General features: G+C 35.6%; 1 long non-coding RNA gene across 1 annotated transcript in view; it reads right to left on the bottom strand.

Annotated features, from left to right (window-relative positions):
* Positions 1-16,945, bottom strand: part of LOC135968123 (uncharacterized) — a 39,339-nt gene extending 22,394 nt beyond the window's left edge. Inside the window, exon 1 of the long non-coding RNA XR_010582632.1 lies at positions 16,754-16,945. This is a non-coding gene — a long non-coding RNA (uncharacterized lncRNA). The remainder of the gene's footprint in view (positions 1-16,753) is intronic.
* Positions 16,946-19,788: the final 2,843 nt, after the last annotated feature.

The following is a 19,788-nucleotide window of genomic DNA, read 5'->3' as shown; positions in this document are numbered from 1 at the left end:
TGTGCTGCACCCATTAACTTGTCATTTACATTAGGTATATCTCCTAATGCTATTGTTCCCCCCTCCCCCTGCCCCCTCCCCACAATAGGCCCTGGTGTGTGATGTTCCCCTTCCTGTGTCCAAGTGATCTCATTGTTCAATTCCCACCTATGAGTGAGAACATGTGGTGTTTGGTTTTCTGTTCTTGCGATAGTTTGCTGAGAATGACGGTTTCCAACTGCATCCGTGTCCCTACAAAGGACACAAACTCATCCTTTTTTATGGCTGCATAGTATTCCATGGTGTATATGTGCCACATTTTCTTAAGCAAAGACTTGGAATCAACTCAAATGTCCATCAGTGACATGACTTTATTTTTTAATAAAATATTTGCATAAGGAATATTCTGGGATAAAATGGCTTTATTGATTAATTCTACCAATTGTTATTTAATAGATATTATTAAATATTTAAATTATGAAATATTTTTAAATATTTAATTTAAATATTTTAAAGAAATAAGTTATACCAATCTCACATGAACATTTCCAGGAAACTGAAGAGAGGGTGATATATCCCACCTCATTCTATCAGGTCAGAATCACCTTAATACCAAAACAAAATAAAAACACTACTAGAAAACAAAACTATAGTTAAAATTTTTTGAAAATGTATATGTAAAACCTTTAAACAAAATTTTAGGAAATAGAGTCCGACAGTGCATAGGAAAGATAACGCATAACAAAAAAAGTGATGTTTGGACCACAGATGCACTATTAATATAACACGAAAAAAACAATTAATTGAAATTACCATAATAGCGACAACATCAACAAAAAAGGTGATAACCTTGAGAGTGAAAAAATATTGCAGAAAAATTCAACAATGATTCCTGATTTTTTAAAACAACTATCAACCAACAAGGAGGATTATTTGCTAATCCTTATAAAAGTCATTTGTGATCCAGCTTCAGGAGGCTATCTGAAATTTAAAAATAAAATAAAATAAAATAAAGGTCATCTGTGAATATGTATAGCTAGCATCCTTCTTAATGGTAAAAAATATGAATGATTCTTCCTAAGATTGCAACAATTGAAAAATGTCTAATCCTATTATTTCCATTCAACCTGGTGATGCATGTTTTATTAAGTGCAATCAAGCAGAAAAAAAGAAGTAGGAAGCACACAGAAGATGTAAAAATCTAGAAAATGTTACAAATTCTAAAAAGACAAAGGTAGAATGAAATGGGAAAACCATAGGGGAAAGGTTTATGGAGGGGCTGGAAGAAGAGACATGTGTTTTATTTTGACTGATGTGATGGTATCTTTAGTGTATACATACGCCAGCAATACAATTCCATAATTTAAATATGTTCATTTTATCATATGTTCATTACACCTCTATATTAAAGAATCAAACTATCTTCAACAAATAGAAGAAAAAGTTTCGTCCTTAATGCTATAAATACTATAAACATGAAAAATATTGCCAGTAAAATAGAAAAAATGAACATACTGATTAATTTTTTTCAACATTTACTTTAAGTTCTGGGATACACGTGCAGAACCTATGCAGTTTTGTTACATGGTTATACAGGTGCCATGGTGATTTGCTGCACCTATCAACCCGTCATCAAGGTTTTCAAGCCCCACATGCATTAGCTATTTGTCCTGATGTTCGCCCTTCCCTTGCCATCCACTCCCTGACAGGCCCTGGTGTGTTCCTCTCTCTATGTCTATGTGTTTACATTATTCAGCTCTCACTTATGAGTGAGAACATGCAATGCTTGGTTTTCTGTTCCTGTGTTAGTTTGCTGAGAATGATGGCTTCCGGCTCCATCCATGTCCCTACCAAGGACACAAACTCATTTTTTATGGCTGCATAATATTCCATGGTGTATATGTGCCACATTTCCTTTATCCAGTCTATCACTGGTCGGCATTTGGGTTGGTTCCGAGTCTTTGCTATTGTAAATAGTGCTGCAATAAACACACATGTACATGTGTCTTTATAGTAGAATGAATTATAATCCCTTGGTTATATACCCAGTAATGGGATTGCTGGGTCAAATGGTATTTCTGGTTCTAGATCCTTGAGGAATTGCCACACTGTCTTCCACAATGACTGAACTAATTTACATTCCCACAAACAGTGTAAAAGCATTCCTATTTCTCCACAGCCTCACCAGTATCTGTTGTTTCCTGACTTTGTAATAACTGCCATTCTAACTGGAGTGAGATGGTATCTTATTTTGGTTTTGATTTGCATTTCTCTATTAACCAGTCATGATGAGCTGGCTAGCCATATGCATAAAACATAAACTGGACCCCTTCCTTACACCTTATACAAAAATTAACTCGGGGTCGATTAAAGACTTAAATGTAAAATCTAAAACTCTCAGCCCTGTTCTAGCAGTAGTTTACATGTTTATTACATTTTGTGTCTCACTATGGAGTTCCCTTAGTTTCTGCGAGTCCAGCTCTGCATTAAATCTTTCATCTATTATACCTGGCATTTAATACTATTTAATTCAAAAAAATAGCATATTCGTATCTATTTTTCCAGAACAAATCATCAAAAGTATTTTACATTTCTCATCACTTAGGTTCTATTCAGACACTAGTATTTAAGTCGGCCATGATATACCTCTGTGGGTAGGCTTCTTCCTGTTTGTGCCTTGTAGGCACGGGGGCACCAGATATCAATTTATTTTACCATGATATCAGATCTTATCTTCCTCTTTTGCATTTATTTTGTGTGTTTTCTAGCCAGTTATTTTTCTTCCAGGAATGAGAGCTCAACATAACTGGAGCATCTTGTTAGAGGCTATTAATATACCAATCTTAAAAGACAATCTAGAGCAAAATTGTTTTCACTCATCAAGATTCACATTGCATCTGCTTCCAACAGGTGTGGTGTTTTTCTCTTCCTCTTCCTGAAGGTAAGAAATAGGCCTTTAAAAAAAATTTCCTGGTGGCCTTTGTTATTCAAAAATAGTAAGTGGGCCAGATGGTATCAAAATGAATGTGTGGATTGGATTGCAAAAGATGAGCTTCCTCCTGCAGGAGTGAACACTGCTAACTGGCTCCAGTAACACAGCTTTGACTGTGTTTTTTTTGTTTTGTTTCGTTTTGTTTGTTTGTTTTAGTTTGTGCAATAGACCTATAAGATGAGCTTTTTCATAAGGTTAGAGTTTGAGTGTTAATTATTCAATAGTATTTACAGTAAAACATTTCTCTTCCATTATACATAATAACTAATTTGCAATAAAATAACCTACTTTATTTAGTCTCTTTGGTTTAGTTTATAATGCTTAAATGACTTTGGTCTAGGAAGAATGAGCAATAGATTGAAGTCCCAAGGCATCCCATGTCATATTTAATTTTTGGTATATTAGACTGATTTTTGGCCAATTTCAATACAAGTGTGGATATATATTTGATAGGAAATCCCACTTGGAAGTATCCCTATTTCATATTAATGTATGGAAAATGTTTTGAACTTCATTAAGGTCATGTTACTGACAACAGTCCCAGGAAGCATTTCTGGCCAGGACTAAACTTCACTTCCAGTTTCCAGGAAGGAGAAAATGACCTCCTCAAGTGTAATTTTTGTAGATAGTTGCTCAACTTTTGGTTTGAAAAGGTTATAAAAATCACACTCTGCTTTCCATCTTCATATTTATATCAGTGTTGCCTTGGTCTTTTGCACAAGTTTCCAAGTTTATTTTAGTTCCAGTGCAATGGATAAATTATTTTCCCTTTACCAAAGCACCTGAGGATGATCAATACATTTTATGGGTGTGCCTGAATATAGTAAAAGTCAGGAATCCAGACATATGTTGACTCCCAGTGGAGTCCCAAGGGCACCATTATACACAGAGATACCCTTGCTAATGCAAAGCTGCCACTACTGCTGTATCTCTCAAACTTTCTTCACGTTTATTTTATCCAATTAAATAATGTTCATCCAGTCAAGAGCTCATCTGTTTCATTCTTCGGAATGACAGCACTAGCTTTGAAGCCATTTCCATTTTTGGAGACAAAGAGAGGTTTTATTAAAGACACTTTAGACACAATCTAAAGTAAGAGATTTAGGGGCTTTTATAAGCCTCCTCTTATTTTACTTATAAAGGGATGTAGTGACTGAAACAAATCCATGGAATTTTCTGATCTTAAGAAATGGTTCTGTGGAATAAGTCTTCTACTAGACCTTCTAAAATTTTCATTTTCTCAGAATAGAGATGACATTTTTAAGCACGCCATTCTGTTTTACCATTCTCTTATCTTTTAGAGAGTAGATGAGTTACAATTTTTAGTGAATGACTTTGTTTAGTTCTGTTTTAGATTGATGTGGCTCTACATAGATGACTTAATTACAGTAGATGATGTGATACCCATGTCACGAAAATTTTCAGTAGTCACAGCAACAATAGAGATATTAAAATGCTATATTTTGGAACCCAAGGCACATTATAGTTTGAGAAAGTATCATGTGAAAATTTACATTTACAAATTCATAATATGGAAGGGACATATTTATCTCTTGTGATAGCCTAGACACAGATGTGTAAATTCATGTAAAGGTCATTTTGACCTGCTTGAAGCTGCACACTTAGAGTAGTCTTTTGTAGTTTGTCAGAAACACACAGATGACACAAACCCATTTTGAGGAGCATCCTATTCCTGTCACACTCTGTTATGAATCTATTGTTACGCCTATGTTATCTGGTGGGATATCAGGACTAGTTAGGTATCCACTTAATAATAACTAGGTTCAATTATTTTCAAGAATTATTTGTAGATATTTGGAGAGAAAGTGAGGGAAAGGAATCAGTTATAAATCAACGTTTACATATTTTGGAATGCAGCTCATTTTTTGAGTTGATTACTTTCATTTTAATGTTCAACAGTTACTGATATTTCAGTGATTAAAGACCTTGTTTAGTTAGGCCATTTGCTGTGGCCTAGGAAACAGTGTTAATAAGTATGAGGTTCAGTACAAGTTTTGCAACTATGATAATTTCTCCCTTTGCCTTGTGGTCCCATAGCAATGTCAGTCACAGTGTCCATGACATTATCCTTCTGTCATTTTCCCAAGGAAAGAAAGTGATAAGCTATCACAAATGTGAGAATACAAATGGAGTTAGAGTTTATGAAACTAGTGTATCCCCACGAATAGCTGTGACCAACTCTATAATCGGGACTCTCACTTAATAAGCCAGCTATTAATATAGGTAAGGATGAAATTCTTGAAAGGCCTGGATTGAGTCCTAGTAGCCCATCTCTACTTTTTATGTAGTGCTCTCATTACCATGGCTTATGCTGTGGAGAATGAAATACAGCTTATGTTAAGTTAGTGATAGTTGTTATGTTTCTTACAAAGTTCAGTGATGTTGTGCAATTTTCCAAAAACAGCCAACTCTGAGCAGAGTTGTGGGCACTGTGGGTTTAGTAATACTATTAGAGAATTTGGAAATTATTGAGCATGAAGTCAAACTTCCAGAACCACATTCACATATTCAACAAAAAATATCATCTTAATAGAGCTTTGTGGATTTTATATGAAATAATTTATCCCATGGGAAGCCACAGATTTTAGCATCAATGTGTGAAGCATAACTGTTGGTGTGAAAAGGAGCATATGAAAGTACTATTCTCTAATGTCTATCTTCTTGATGTATACCATAAACTTGTTTGCACTGCTTTCTTTAGTATGTCCCATTAATATGAAATCATATCATTTCAGCACATTTCCTTTAGATGGATTTAGAAGGCATCACTTTTGAAAATTATGCTTATGAAGAGCAACAGACAGTCCTGTTCTCCCCTAGGTACAGTTCTTTCCACATTCTTTATTTCATTTAAAACAATCAAATATAGGCCTGTATAAGGCTGGGATTATCTGCTAAATTGATCTTTTGAATTTTCCTCTTTTTGATGTCTATAAATTCATCCTAAATATTTTCAAACATTTCCAGTATTCAGATAAAGATAAATGCATAGAAAAATTTTCATGGTCAGAAAAAATATATGCAGTCTTATATATCTAGTGTCTATTATATAGATTTTATTTTGACCTGAAATTTTAGTTTCTTGAAGTCTAGAATTCTGAAGTTATAGAATCGAATATAATGCATCAGGTTAAGAGATGGTACAGCTATAAAATGACTTCACGCATCTCCTTCATTTTTTTTTTACCCTCTCTCTGTGATGCCAACTATGCAATCTAGGTAAGAGACAATTTCATAAATCCTTTGGAGTGGATTCTACATCAGGAATCTGAATAAGTAAATTCCTTCTGAGATGGTCTTGACATATAAACATCCATAACAGATGGAGCCAGCCAGTTGTTATCAACAACTTATCTCTAGAACTCAGGACATACTATTTTGGTTGTCTGCTGACTTCATTTTAAATACAAATGGCAGTATTTATTTGAACCATCAAGTTGAAAAGAGCCTCTTTAATAATAGACAATCTACATGAGTAGACGGCACTGCTTGTCCAAGGAGAACTTAGTCTGCCTCCTGAACACAGCTAGAGTCCAAGGTTGGTGTTTCTGAGACATCATTCACAGGGGGAATTAAACCCATAGAGTTTTATTAACTTACACTGTCATTCAGTAATACAAGCTTCACATATTAACAAATATATGGTTTTTGTTTCTAATAACTTGCTTCGTTTTTTATATATTAATAGTGGCATTCATTACCTCAAGATAAGGAATAATATAAAAGTAAGAGAAAGCAAAACAAAGACATAATTTCATAGATTTTGACCTTCAAAATAATTCTTTGAAATTTACAGCTGTAACAAAAGTTGAGAAGAAAAATGTAGTATACATAACTCAACTAGAGACTTGAAGTACTCAATGAATAAAGTATAACTTAAAATATGGATAGAATCATGTATGATTGGTAGGAGACAATCCCCACTCAGGTCACTTTATGAAAAAAAAAGAAAAAAGAAAAAAAGAGAGGAGAGCTGTTGAGTCTAAGAAAGGGCCCTAACCCTGAATTCACTCCAGTCTAGATTATGAGGGGTGGGAGAAGAAAACACCTTTAGATAAGCTTAAGAGTTTGCAAATGAATGTGTTTTTTATCTCTTGGTTGAACTCTAATGCTGTGGTCTAAATGTTTGTGTTTCCCCAAAGTTCCTAAGTTGAAACCTAATCACCAATGCTATGATATTAGAATCAGGATAATAGGGAGGTAAATAGGTCGTGAGGATGGAGCTCTCATGAATGAGAAGAGTATCCTAATGAAAGAGGTCCCAGAGAGCTGCCTCCTCTCTTCTACTATGTGAGGGCCCAGCTAGAGAAACCATCTATAAACCAGAAACTGGGCCCTCACCAAACACCAAATTTTCTGACTTCTGGACCTTGGACTTCCCAGCTCTTCAAACTGTGAAAAATTTCTGTTGGTTGTAATTTACCCAGTTTATGGTGTTTGGTTTATAGTAACCCAGACTAGAAACCTGAAAAGACAAGAAGCATTGTTTGTGAAGCCATCTTGCTCCAACTGGAACGTAAATGAGTTTTTTGTGTGTGTTCAGGCAAAGAGGGTTTAGAAAAATTTGCAGACGTTATTTGCTGTCCTAAGATGGTTGTAAAAAAGTGTGTTTTCTTCTTTGCCCAACAATAAATCAGAAGGAGGTCAGAACTAACAAGAAAAATACGGAGCTGGAACAAAAAGAATAGACACAATAACAGTGAACTGCATGATTTAAATCACCTGGAAGTGTGGACAGATTTCCAGAGGACGTTATGGAGAGAAACCCAAAGTTGTCCTGTCCTAAGACCTAGCTCCACACTCTAGTCATATCATGGCACTATACAGGCCCCTGGAACCCACAAGTCCCATGTAAAAGAGAATTATAATGAAAACAGACCAAAAATAAAGTGGAAAAACTGAGCTTAAGATTTTGCCCAAATCACAGTTAGACAGGAATTTGATTCAGCTATAGACACTCTTTTTGTTTTACCCAATAGATATACTTATACAAATAATATATGATTGTAATTTTCATATACAACTATGCATATTGAAAGGATATTTTTCTAGCTCTCTTAGATAATTGTTCAGAATGGAAGGAGAATCATGACAAAGATTTTGGGAAAATAAAAATAAAAGTAAATTAAAAAAGAAGGGTTCCAAAGGATGGATATTATCCACAATATTTTTCTCTGTAGCCTTCATTTTTTTTCTTTCTCCAGTATACCTTCCAGATTTAAACAATTCCAATACACTTCCAGTCTTAAACAATTCTTGCACACTAGCCATTCCTCATAATTACTACAAGATTATCTCAAAGTCATCCAAATTTAAATGTTTGTGTGCAGTTAGATGAAGCAAAAGTTATACTTGGCACATTTTATCAAAATATTTTTTAAAACATGATTATTTACCATTTTATTTAAATGGCACTCTTCCTTTGTAAAATAAGGAAGAAATTATAGTGAGGTATATAATTATACAGTTGGAAAAACTCTTATTTTTGCAGCTTTCCATGAAAAAAATCTAGTAGCCATTTGTTTCATTGGCCCTTTTAAAATCTTACGTTTACTGATATTAATAGAGCCTTTAAAATACAAGGTTTCGACTTTTATTTTTTATATGCGGAAAGGCTTTGAGAGAGAAGTTATTGCATTCAAAGACACTGATAAAATTAAAGCATTCTAAGTTTCTAGGTTAATTTAAATCATTTTATGTTCCTTAGATACCCATTTAATTTTTTCCCGTTGTGTTGATCACGCCACTGCACTCACTCCAGCCTGGGCGACAGAGCAAGACTCCCTCTCAAAAAGAAAAAAAAAAAAAAGAACAACTATTTTGGTTATTTTTTTCTTCAAGACATAATACTTGCTGGGCACTGTTTAAATAATGCGAAAACCACAAAAAGTCTTCACTCAAAACACCGCAGCCCAATAAACAAAAGTAAACACAAGAATGAATTATGACGAAGAAAACAATGGGAATAAAGACAACGGAGTGAAGGATTGCACTAATTATTTTATCGATTTGACTATAGACAGAATCATTTTTAGACTTCTTAGTTACTTAGAGCAGCAGTCATAATACTTGCTGCCCTACTAAATAATGGTATAGTATACATTCGATTTTATTTCTGAAGTCTAATGATGTCTAGACAAGTCTATTCTTCATGATGGTGGCAACGGGCCACCTGCAGCAGCCCCTGGGAGGACCTTGGCTGCAGCGGGGGAGGCAGAGCGGGGGCCGCACTCTCCATGAAGCCAGCGAACGCTGGGAATAGGTGAGAGCCCCGCCCGCTACTTAGTTGGAAGTGCAGGAGACCCCGCTCCTGGGCACAGCCACAGCCACCCTGCTGGAGCTCCAGGCCGGCATTCCTGTGCTCTTGGGGACCCAGAAAATCCCCTGTCCTTGTTGGTTAGAAAGTGCCTGCTCCTGCTCTCTGGCCTCTCCCCACTCCCAGCACTCCGGGGGACAGCAAAGTTGTGGGCGAGCCCGGGCACTGTTGCAAACCAGCTGTGTGTGCACTGACACAAGGGCCCCCTGCCGCCTCAGCCCTCTCCAAACTTTGGGCACCAACCAGCATGGCAGGAAGGCCAGGGGTTGCTGAGGGCAGCTTGGTCCTGGCCTGCTGGAGCCTCATAGCACGGACAGCCTGGACACCATTGATGGCATGTTAAAGGCAGACAGGTTCCTAGGCAGGAAGGGGCGAGTTCCCAGTGAAATCTCACCTTCGAGCCAGGGAAGGCCTGAAACCTGGAAGCTGGGTTGCCAGTTCTGGGAGAAGTCCGTGCCTTGGTATGAGAACATCATTGATGATCATTCAGCCATTCAGTTACTGCTTTTTTCAGGCCCACTTATGGCCTCCCATGGACCAATCAGCATATACTTCCTCCATTCTGAGCACATAAAAACCCCAGATTCACACACTTGCCAGGACAACCTGCCTGCAGAAAGGAGCTCTCCCCATGGATTTACTCTCCACCAAGAGCTAGACACTCACTGGGATGACCTGCCTGTAGAGAGGGACTACCCATTACAGGTCTCCTCTCTGCTGAGAGCTTGACACTTGGTGGGATGACCTGCCTGCAGAAAGGATTTACCCACTATGCGTCTCCTCTCCCGAGAGCTGTTCTGTCCCACAATAAAGCACCTCTCTGCCTTGCTCACCCTCCGGTTGTCCAGGTACCTCATTCTTCCTGGAAGAATTTCGCTCTTGTTGCCCAAGCTGGAGTGCAACGGCAAGATCTCGGCTCCCTGCAACCACCGCCTCCCGGGTTCCAGCGATTCTCCAGCCTCAGCCCCCCAAGTGGCTGGGATTACAGGCACACACCACCACGCCCGGCTACTTCTTTGTATTTTTAGTAGAAACGGGGTTTCACCATGTAGACAGTCTGGTCTCAAACTCTTGACCTCAGGTTATCCACCCGCCTCGGCCTCCCAGAGTGCTGGGATTACAGGCGTGAGCCACCACACCTGGCCAAAAGTTTTAAGTATAAATTCAGACAGTCATTATCATAATCCGTTTTTGTTGGTGAGATTAAGTAGAAATTTGACTTTGATACTTAAACTTCATCATTAAAATTCCCTATATTTGTTTATAATAAGAAAATAACTTTTTTTTTTGGCTGGGCACAGTGGCTCATGCCTGTAATTCCAGCACTTTGGGAGGTCTAGGAGGGTGGATCACCTGAGATCAAGAGTTCAAAACCAGCCTGGCCACATGGTGAAACCCCATCATTATTAAAAATACCAAAATTAGCTGGGCGTGTTGGTGGGCACCTATACTCGGGAGGCTGAGGCAGGAGAACTGCTTGAACCCAGGAGGCAGAGGTTACAGTGAGCTGAGATCGAGCCACTGCACTCCAGCCTGGGAGACAAGAGCGAAAGTCTGTCTCAAAAAAAAAAAATAATAACAACTTTTTTCAGTTGCAAGAAGCAAACAAATAATTCAGGCAATTTTCTGTTATTAAAAAGTAACACTGTATTCTCCCTCCTTCAAATTCCCTTTTTTGCACATGAATTTATCAGAGTCACTACTGAAAATTCTGCATAACATGTAATTATCAGGAGTCACTATTCTCAATATATAGAAAATGGGAGAAATGAGGCAGTCATATTACAAAATTTTAAGACAAATGTCAAAATTAGATTCTAACAGGAAAATTAATCTTACATCAGTTATGAAATTTGATGTTGTCAGAATATGTTTCTTTTCACGTGTTCCCAAGAATGATTCTTTGATTTATCAAATACTGTTTTGGGCCTTGAAATGTTCATATTTTATGAACAAACACATTAATATAAATATCTTATTTTTCCTCACACATCTTTTCTTTTTAAACAAAAATAAAATGATAAATACTTTTTTCTAAGCATATTTGGTCTTTTTTTATCATCAAGATTGGAGGCATTGACTATTCTCCCAATCTTTATCTCTAAATTCATTATCCCCAGGTTGTTGTCTTTTTGATAAAGCTTTCACTTTTATTCAGCTTCATGCTCAGATTCTTTCTGTTAATTTGTTATTCTTGTGTACTTGCTTCAAATATTCAATAAGCAAAAAAAACCTACATTACTATTTGTTTACATTAAATGATACGTTTACTTCTTCCACATAATTTTCTAGTCAGAAATAAAAACTATTTTTATAGTGAAAAATTTCAATAAAATGGTTGAGATTGATTTCACCAATTAAGTAAATTTATCTGCTCCATTCTTCACGATATGTTTAGCTATTCTGGGCCAATATTCCAAGTATATGCTGTTATATGACACATTTCAACAGCTTATCATCCATTTCCCAGATTAGATATTACTCCATCGTGAAAGTTTCTTCTGCAGATCTTGAGAACCACCCTGAGAACTCTTCCCTTCACAAATCTTTGAAGATCACAATAAATATATGATTTGGTTTCTAAATGAAATCTAATATAATCCCATGGCTTATCATAGACAGACAATCCAAAACAAAGGTAGAGAAAAGATGTAGAATGTTTGGGGGAGATTGAGGTCTCACCATGTTTCCTAGTCTGATCTCAAACTCCTGGCCTCCTTTTATCATCCTGCCTCTGCCTCCCAAAGCTCTGGGATTACAGGTGTGAGCCACCATGCCTGGCTGAAAGTCAAATCTTAAGCAGATATGAGGGTCACTTAATCAGAATGCAATTTTTTTGTGATTCCTCTTTAGCCTCTTTGATACTGACAAGTTCCAATCTATGCAAAATAATGGTAATTACTTGTTTAACTGCTCTATGAATACCTATAATGATTATTAATCAAGTGAATTAAAATAGATAAATATAGATATATACATATATATCTACAATACCTTAACATGGAGACCTTTTTTTAATCTCAGGTCACATATGAAAATTGTAGATATAAACTTGCTAGCTCAGTGTTCAATAAGTATTTACTTAGCACCTTTTATATGTCAGACAATGTTCTAGAAATTGAGAGTTCAGCAGTCTGTTAGAGAGGCCCAGGCTTATATATTATGGGAGACAAAGAGAGGGAGAGAGAAAGCAAGCAAACAAGACGAGTACAGGTGTTGCTGTACATTAAAAATAAAATAAACAGGGTAACTGCCTACAATTGATATGAGATGGAGAGAGAGGTTCTGCCTTTTAAAGGGTTTCTGGAAAGGCCTAAGAAGAAGTATTTTTGGTCTCAAGTGATCTTCCTACATTGGCCTCCAAAAGTGCTGGGATTACAGGTATGAGCCATCACTCCCAGGTTTCTTGTAATAATACTGTCAACAATAATGGCAGTAACAATACAATAATGTTTAAAGACCATTTTTTGTATTTAATAAGTACATTATTTTTCCATTGTTTGAGTGTAGAATAAGGTTCAGAAGGTGTACTAGTCACTTCTCATGCTGCTATGAATAACTGCAGGTGACTGGGTAAATTATAAAAGAAAGATTTTTACCACAGTTCCACATGGCAAGGGAGGCCTCAGGGAACTTACAATTATGGCGGAAGGGTCAGCAAACACATCCTTCTTCATATGATGACAGAAAGAAGTGAAAGTAGGGAAAATGCCAGATGCTGACAAAACCATCAGATCTCATGGGACTCACTCATTATCACAAGAACAGGATGGCGGAAACTGCCCCCATGATGCAATTATCTCCACCTGGTCCTTCCCATGACATGTGGGGATTACGGAAACTGTAATTCAAGATGAGATTTGGATGGGGACACAGCCAATCCATATCAGAAGGCTTAATTGACTTCTGTGACCCGTGCAGCAATTAAAAATTATATTTTGGAAAATGAGCACTCAAATATTTGCTTTGAAAACCTAAACTTTTAACTGGTGATCGTTAATTCTGGATGAAAATTAGTAGCCCTCACAGAGCTTAAAAAGTTCCAGTACCTTTATTCCCAGTCAGATAACAAACACATCTTTGAAAGTGGGTTCTAGTCAGTGGTATATTATAAAAATGTCCCAAGTAATTATAATGCACAATCAAAACTGAAAACCACTGACTTATTTATTACAATAATTTGTCATTACTTACCATTAACATTAACACATAACATATATTGATCTCAAGTTTCATAAACTATCACAGAGAACTTTAAATTTGACACAGAACTTACAACCTTGTTCATTCATGAATTTTTAAAAGCATGATCTATTTTTCTTGGTTCTGGTGAAGTCTACGAATAACTCTATAAATGAAGCATATTGTTTTCCCTGATTGTTTTCCCATTTTAACTTCAACTCTTGCTTATAAGACTGAGTCAACTGTTCAAATTCTAGTAATTTAACTAATAATGATTTTAGTTATATAAATAAAAATTAAGTTATTAACCATAAAAAATTGTATAAATTCAATCTGTAGGTCTATTCTTCTTCCATATGCAATTGTTGAAAATTAAGATACATGAGGTATGTTTCTACTTACCTTAATGATTTTGATTTTTCATCAAAAATCTGATATAATTTTGTATATTTTCCTATTGCAAAAATATACAGTCGTTCCTCATGGGAATACCCACAAGATATTCCAGGACCTCTCACGGATACCAAAATTCATAGATGCTCAAATCCTTTACGTAAAGTGGGATATTTGCATATAACCTCCACACATCCTCCTGTATGCTTTGCCAACTCAAGATGGCTTATAATACCTAACATAATGTGAATGCTACGTGAATAGTTACTGTACCGTATTGTTTAGGGAATAATGACAAGCACAAAACTGTCTATATATTCACTACAGGCACAATATTTTTCAATTATTTTTGACCTATGGTTTGTTGCATCCACAGGTGGGGAACCCACAGATAAGAAGGGTCAACTGGACATAAAAACTGAGAACTGCTAAGGAATGACTAGGAAGTTTATTGAGTCTTTCCCCCTGTAAGTATATTAATCCGTATATTAACTTAGGATTTTTATTAAGAATAGCCAAAAAGCACACAACCAGTGGGGAATATATTTTCCTTAATCCTCCTACTTTAATCCCCACATCACTGTTTTTCTGGCTACTTATATCTCGTTTCAAATATTGATTTTTTTCAGCTTTTCCTTTTGGGTTTCAAGACATAATGTATTTTTGTATTTGGTGTTTCCAATTTAATACCTTCCTGTTAGAGTTGACAGAGTGATGATCAGAAGAAATACTCCTCAAAAAATAAAAAGAAAATAACAGAAATACTCTCTCAACACCGTTACCTTTCATTACCTTTTAATGTACGTAAAAGGTGAAATAAATTGCATAGATTCAATAAATAATTATACTTTAAAAATCTAATTAATTATAAACTTTATTTCTTAAAAAGTGTTCTAAGATTGACCTTACTTCCACTGGGAAAAAATAAAAATCAATGACACTGATTTTCAGTCCTTGGGCTAAATTATGCAATGGGTGTAAAACTGCCCAATATTTCCTAATAAAGCCCACATTTTCACAATATATTATGTATCCCCTAGAGTACACAGAAATATATTATTTGAAAAAATAACTTTATTATAAGTAAAATTCATGGAGCATGAGGCCACAAGGGAAAGTTTTAAATATTTGATACTTACTAGTAAATCATGGTGTGGTGTTAGATTAGCTGGCACCTCTCTTACTTGGTCTTAGACTTACTTTCAGTGTATGGGAGATTCCAATTCTTATCTTGAGTGCTTTTTATGTGACTATTTAAAATCAATAAAATATGTTGTCTTGGTTATACATAATTCAATCGTATTTTTATTTTGATCATTTAGTTTGTAAATGACAAAGTAATCTTTAACAATTATAGGACAAGAAAACAAGAGTCAAATTAAGGTTTAAAAACTAAAACCTTGATTTAATTTTTCTACAATGTACCTAGTTATTGTATCTTTATGAAACATCACATTGTATATAATCATTGTCATTTAAAAAATAAATAATATTATTTATAAAAAGCAAAACCGTGCCAACAGCTGTTATTCATTTGAACTTTAAGAGCAACATGAAGTAATTATTTTCTCAGTCTGTTGATGTCTCTTATGCCTTGTTTATTATTTGCCTGTTTTATCTTCCCTGTAGTAGTTTTATTTTCATTTGCTTCCTTTTGTGTTGTTCTCTATGTAAAAGAATTGACAAGGTTTCAGGCAGGGTGCAGTGACATTTTGGGAGGCTGAAGCAGGCAGATCACGAGGTCAGGAGATAGAGACCTTCCCGGCTAACAGAGTGAATCCCGTCTCTACTAAAAATACAAAAAAACTAGTTGGACATGGTGGCATGCACCTGTAATCCTAGCTACTCAGGAGGCTGAGGCAGGAGAATCGCTTGAACCTGGGAGGCGGAGGCTGCAGCGAGCTGCACTACAGTCTGGGTGACAGAGCAAGACTCTGTCTCAAAAAAAAGAGAAGAATTGACATGGTTTCATTTTACATCGTCAGCCACCAGGGTGCAATTGCTTTAGCTCTCTCTGTCCAAAATTTATGAAAAATCTTTGTGCTCTAACTTGCGTCAGAAGCCAAAACTTGTAGAATTATGAAGGCCCTCATATTTATAAACAAATCACACATTCAGTTTTACTCGATATATTTGAAGTCTCTATATATTTTATCATTTAATCATTAATATCATGTATTAATATATACAAAAGGTGAATTAGATTATATTGATTCAATACATAATTATACTTTAAAATCTGTTGATTAATTATGAACTTCACTTCTTAAGAAGTTTTACATTTCTTACATTTTCAAAATTGTGTAGTTTAAATAATAAATTATAAGTTCACACTACATAGTTACCAAGTACTTGGGATGAGAAAGCTCTTGGAATAGAAGTGCTGGGCTGATAACTCTAAGTATCTGCTAGGATAACTTAAAATAACAATAAATTTTTAGGCACCTACTGTATTCTACGCTTTAAAAATGTCTTTTGACTTTTCTTTCCCAATTTGGATGAATAAACTATATTTTACTGTACAGGTTCTTTTAATTAACATTCTTTACCTTTTCCCATTTCACCTATCACATAGCACATCACAAAGTGCTGAAAAATCAAACATCAGGGAATAACAGAGCTTCTACTTTGATTAATCAAAAGTGCCAGATACCATAGGCCTTGTTTCTAATGTTACTGGCATTCTTTAACATAGGACAGGAAATTAAATTATCTGATATAAATTCTGCTGCAGCTTAATAGGCTAAGAAAAAAGGAAAAATAAATAAAGTATAAAATGTTTATTAAAAAACATTTGCTAAAGTGAGTATGGATTAAGAAAAGCAAACCATTATCAACAAGCATGATTTTAAAACATTACAATGACTTACTTGCTCTTGAAATTTGACTGGAACTGTGCTGAAACCTTTATTCTGTAGCTACAAACCATTCACTCTAATTTCCTCTTTTTTAAAACAGCCTTCTTTCTCCTGCAAAGGATGCAGTAGTTATGTTCCTAAGTATCTTTAAATGGCATGAATGTACAGCCATGCAATGCAGAGCTTTGTGAAAGGGTCAATAATGACAGTTTATTTACCAATTCTGACAGTTGTACGTGAATCTGTGGAAACCACAGAGGGAAACACTTAGCAGACAGACAGGAAGTTTGGCAAGAATGAACCTACTTTGCAACTACTCCAAGCTAACTTCAAAAGTGTCTAAAGAACAACTGGATAGTAAGGAGCTATTATAGATCAAAATTGTCTTTATCATTCTGCCATCATGAACATGTCACTGAGAAAAATATATAAGGAACAAAAATACTGCCATGGCAACAATTAGACAGCCTTTATCCCATGCTGAACCTTCTAGGAGCATTATTTTTTCAGAATATAGAAAGATTTTTCAAGTTAACACACTAAAACTCTATGAAAAAATTATACAGTTATTTGATGAAGACTGACCATCAGGCAAGATACTAGTTGCTTATATTGTGTCTAGGCCTTGGCAATCACTGCCTTAGATAAAAGTGCTCTTGATAACTTTTTATGACAAATAAAATATACGACCTGTGGTAGATTGTATAATGGCTACAAATTCATTCCATCTTTGTGCACGTCTTCCTTCGTATTGTGACTTTGCAACTCATTTCCTCAAGAGATACGATACAATGCTTCCCTGCTTCGATTGGATGTGGCTAATGGAACATCAGCATATGAAACACAAGCAGGTACTGAAAATGGCTTGCTCTTTGGTGCTTTCCCTCTAACACTGAGCTTGGAAATCTGAGACCACCATCTATAGCGGCATTGGCAAGTAGGCTAAAGATAAGAGTTGAAATGGAAAAGATTCATGCTCCCAATCTGACAGTTTTTAATCACTAGATGTCTGAGTGAAGCCATCCTTGATGAAATGAAAGAGTCCAGGAAGATCAGAAGGCTGAGCTAAATATCACGATTGCTTTCTTAAGCCAACAGAACTGGAGGAATTTGTTAAATAGTAAAAGCTAACTTATACATTATTGTACATTAAATTATGAGTGAACCATCTGTATATATAGCATTATGGCATGGATCCAACCTTTCTCAACATTTATTTGTGTACTTGAAATTTAATGTCAAAAGATCTTTCGATTACCTTCAGATGGTACCATATATACTTGTGCATTGTTGATTAATTCAACATTAAAATTTAATTAAGTATTATTTGTGTAAATTTTTAGATACTATTATACATGTCTCTGAAATATTGGGATTATTCGTAGACTATTGTCTCAATTCCATAGCACATGAGGAATTAATTAGTTTAGAGATGGGACTTATATAGTTGAGTATGAGAACCTATTCCTTTTTCATATTTCCAGAAAATAAATTATCTTTAAGCACCACATAACAGATAAAAATACCGTTTTGTATTATAATTCCTTTGGATTAAGGATATATATTATTATTGTTGTTCCTTTTTTTCTTCTGGGACACCTAAATAAAAGTAAGATTTCCATGGAATTCATAGTGGAGATGAATCAGATAAAAAGAGTTACAGTGTCTTATCAGATGTCTTCTTGAAACATGCATTTTTAGTAAAGTATGTGCCTGACCCCAATATAAAGTTTCAGCAAACAAATGGAGGAAATGTTACATTGCCCCACCTATGCTCTTAAGAACTCAATAATAACAGAAATATGATTTCCAAAGTAGAGTTTAACATTAAAATATACACATATTGTTGGGAGGCCAAGGCTGGTGGATCACAAGGTCAAAAGATCGAGACCATCCTGACCAACATGGTGAAACCCATCTCTACTGAAAATAGAAAATATTAGCCAGGCATTGTGATGTGCACCTGTAGTCTCAGCTACTCGGGAGGCTGAGGCAGGAGAATCGCTTGAACCTGGGAGGCAGAGGTTGCAGCAAAGCAAATGTGCTACTGCACTCCAGCCTAGGTGACAGAGCGAGACTCTGTTTAAAAAAAAAAAAAAGTATATATATATATATATATATACACACACACAGACACACAGACATATTGGATCAAAGTGGTAACATGTCAAGCCACTATAAGTCTTGAAATTTACAGGATTAGAAAACTTGGCTATAACCCAATATAGATGTATTAATATAACTTAAGCACAATCTCATTCAGGATAAAGAAAATGTGGTATGTATACACAATGGAATGCCATTTGGACAGAAAAAAGAATAAAATTATGTAATTTGTTGCAACATTGATGAAACTAGAGCTTATTATGTTAAGTGAAATAAATCAGGCACAAATACCTTAGATTCTAATTCATATGAGAGACCTAAAAATGTTAATATCATGGAGATAGAGTCAAATGATATCAGAGGCTGGAATATCAGAGGCTGTAAAGGGCTTGTGGATGAGAGTCTGGAATAAAGAAAAGTTGGCTAGTGGGAAGAAACACTCAGAAGGAATAAGGTCTAATGTTTGATAGCAGAGTAGGGTGACTGTTGTTAATAACAGTGTATTGTATATTTCAAAATAGCTAGAAAAGAGGTCTTGGAATGTTCCCAATGCATAGAAATGGTAAATACTTGACGGATACCATAAATACCCTGTCTTGATGATTACACATTTTTTGCATGCAATGAAATATCATATGCACCCCATAAATATATACATACATTATGTATCATTTAAAAAATAAATAAAACTATCTCATTTAGAGAAGAGGGCTCTCTTTCCATGTAAAGGGAAATTGGAACAACACAGGGAAATATCAAGTGTGTCTATGCAGACATTCAAAGGGGAGAATGTGCCTTGGCCTAAGAACAAAGACTTTTATGCTGCAGTGGAAGATGTGTGGATAATGTGGAGATAGATGTGTGAGGCTGCCTGGGCCAGATTTCATAAAACAGCACACCATGACTTACACTGCTAGTTCTCAGAGCATATTGAAATAGCT

The sequence above is a fragment of the Macaca fascicularis genome, chromosome 17 (genome assembly GCF_037993035.2).
Source record: "Macaca fascicularis isolate 582-1 chromosome 17, T2T-MFA8v1.1".
Taxonomy (NCBI): Eukaryota; Metazoa; Chordata; class Mammalia; order Primates; family Cercopithecidae; genus Macaca; species Macaca fascicularis.
This window is presented reverse-complemented; position numbering and strand designations above follow the sequence as displayed.